We start from the raw sequence: 2,941 nt of genomic DNA, 5'->3' as shown, positions 1-2,941 counted from the left end.
GGTGTGGTTGTGGGTGTGGGGGGGGGGGGGGGGCATGTGTGCATGTGTGTAAAGTGGGGGCTGCCTGGGTGCTAGGTTCAGAGCCAATCAGAGCTGAGGACAGGGACGGGGCAGGGGGAGGGGTGCGGTACATGCATCAGAGCTTGACTGGGTGGTGAGGTCTGTAGCTGCCCTTGCAGTGCTCCACATGTGGCCAAGCCCCACACAGGGCAGCCAGAGCCAGCCCAGCCTTGGTCCCAGCCCTGGCCAGTGAACAGCTTCTGGTGGGGCTGTTCCTAGTGGGGCTGCAGCTGGCAGGGTGCTGCTTGGTTCCCCTTGCCTCCAGTGGGAGTTGTCCAGCTGAAGCTTCCCCCACATCTGCCCACCCAGAGTGTCACAGCAGGGGCAGGAGTGGGAGGAGGAGCAGCTGCTGGAGGCAAAGGGAGCATAGCAGCACCTGGCTGGCTAAAACAGCACCAGGAACAGCCCCACTGGAAGCTGCCCCACCATAATCCCACACACAATTCCACACCCCCACTACATCCACACACATCCCCCCTTCAAACATCCACACTCTCCCACCCCTACCCTACCCATACCCATGTATCTCACACCCATACCCCTCTATACCCAGCCTCTCCCTCCCCCACACCCATTCCCCAAACACACTGCCCCCACAATACACAAAAGTTAGAGTGTATTTTGAGCTATTATGTCATCACTTCTATATACACTACAAACAGACATATTGGGACAAAAATATTTTTATATAAAATTAAAATAAGTTATAGTAGATGCCTGATTTTTTTTTTGTATATTATTTGTTTTGTTTTTTCCAGTTTCAAGATGGCAAACCCTTTCTCCCCACCCCTCCCCCACCCCCAAGGAGTACTTCCAGGGCCAAGGGAGGCTGCCCACCCAGAGGGTCACAGCAGGGGCAGGAGTGGGAGGAGGAGCAGCTGCTGGAGACAGGGGGAGCAAAGTAACCCCTGGCTGGCTGCAGCCACATTGGGAACTGCTCCACTAGAAGCTGCATGCACTGGCTGGGACCTGGGCCAACAGAGCTATTCTACCCCTATTGCTCCACAATAGAGGCTTCTCCTTCTGGTCCTGTCCCTGCTGCACCACTCCTGGTGGGTGGGGGAAGCTTCAGCCAGGCAGCTTCTGCCTTAGCTCATGGGGCTCTGGCTCTAGCACCCAGCTGCCTTCCACCCACTCAGCTGCATAGGTTTCTGTACTTGCACATGGCTGCTCATGGTGCCAGGTGGGTGGAGTGAGTAGAAGGTAGCCCGGAGCTGGAGCTGGAGCTGGAGCTAGAGCCCCACACACTGAAGCAGGAGTCACCCAGCTGAAGCTTTCCTCCCCAGCCACCCGGAATAGTTCAGCAGTGAATGGACCAGAAGGAGGAGCCTCCATTGGAGGCAATGGGAGCAGATCAGCTCTGCTGGCCCAGGCCTCTGCCAGTGCATGCAGCTTCCAGCAGGGCTGTTTCCAATGTGGCTGCAGCCAGCCAGGGGCTACCTGGGTCCCCTCGCCTCCAGCAGTAGCTTCTCTTCCCATTCCTGCACCTGTTGCACCACTATGGGTTGAAGGGAAGCTTCAGCTAGGTAGCTCTTGCTGGAGGTGAGGGGAACATGGAAACAGCCCCGCTGAAAGCTGCACACGCTGGTTGGGGCTCAGGCCAGCAGGCACAGGCTGGAGTATGGTGTGTGCTGCCCTGGTGGGAGTGGGTGGGTCTAGGCCCCATGCAGAGCACCACGGGGGCAGCCACAGGCTGGATCCCATCAGTTGGCAGTCTAGATCTGGTCTGTGGGCTGTATTTTTCCTGCCCCTGGCCTAGCTAGTTTAAAGGCCCCTAATCTGCGGCTTGTGAATCGCCAGTCCTCTAGTGGCTCACAATGCAAAACAGCAGCCAGTAAGTTCACTCTGCAGGAGATACTTGTTCAGTCAGCCCCCAAGTAGAGCTTCACAGACTACACGTGCTCCCTGCCTCCCCAGTTTGACCACCTCTGTTTGGCTGGTTTGGTCTTCTCTATTGCAAAGGTTTATAAGGTGACTGTTATTATTTGCATGATTTTAATGTCCAGAAGTATGTTGCTGCACAAATACATAATGAGAAGCATCTCTCTGCCCCAAAGCCCTTACGATCTATATAGACAAAATGCATGATACATATTTGGCCCACCAAGGGATTCTTATCTGGCCCATGGCAGGTCCTTCGGCTCCACCTGGCCCAGGTACAGGGAGCAGCCTGAGCTGGTGACACATGAAGCTGGTCCTGCTGTCCCAGGTGCGCAGCGGGGCTGGAATGGCACAGTGTCCGGACTCAATTCTTGGCAGCCCCTGCAGTGGCAGCTCCTTCCAGCTGCTGCTGCCAGTCTCTGCTGCTACCTCCAGGCACCTCTGCCTGTCCACCCCGCACCCACCGCTGGCAGCATCAGATCGAGTAGCTGGGCAGAGTCTCCATGGAGACTGGCCCAGGATGCCGTGGGTTGGGTGTACTTAGCCAGGTGGATGAGATGGGACCACAGACAGGCGGGGAGCAGCATCAGGGAGCGGGATGGGTGGACAGGGCAGAGCCACTTAAGAAGTTTTGGTGAGCTGTTGCAGGGCAAGGGGGGTGCTGACCTGGCCCACAACAGCTCACCAAACCCCGCTAAGTGGTCCTTCAGCCCAAATAAGTGCCCACCCCTGCACTAGTCCATCAGGCTTTTAAGGAACTTGTTTGGAAAATGGCTTCCGCTTCTTGGGAAGCGGACAAGTCGGTGTTTAAAAACGACACCGCTCACTCGCTCCAGCCCAGTGAAACTGTACCCAAGAAAATTCCAACCTCAGTCCTGAGCGATGACTAGATAATTCATCACGGCTTTATGTTGTGTAGTGTCTTTCACACTGACTGAGTCCTGCCTGCTTTGGATCGTTAAATAATGCATTTACAAAGATAATGAATGCAGAGGGAAGG

General features: G+C 55.7%; 1 protein-coding gene across 3 annotated transcripts in view; it reads left to right on the top strand.

Moving 5' to 3' along the window:
* TEAD4 (TEA domain transcription factor 4) overlaps window positions 1-2,941 on the top strand; it is a 76,113-nt gene that overhangs the window by 8,394 nt on the left and 64,778 nt on the right. The gene's annotated exons all lie outside the window — the stretch shown is intronic.

The sequence above is a fragment of the Alligator sinensis genome, unplaced genomic scaffold, assembly GCF_000455745.1.
Source record: "Alligator sinensis unplaced genomic scaffold, ASM45574v1 scaffold1386_1, whole genome shotgun sequence".
Lineage (NCBI taxonomy): Eukaryota > Metazoa > Chordata > Crocodylia > Alligatoridae > Alligator > Alligator sinensis.
Note: the sequence above shows the minus strand (reverse complement) of the source record. Positions and strands in the feature narration are given on the sequence as shown.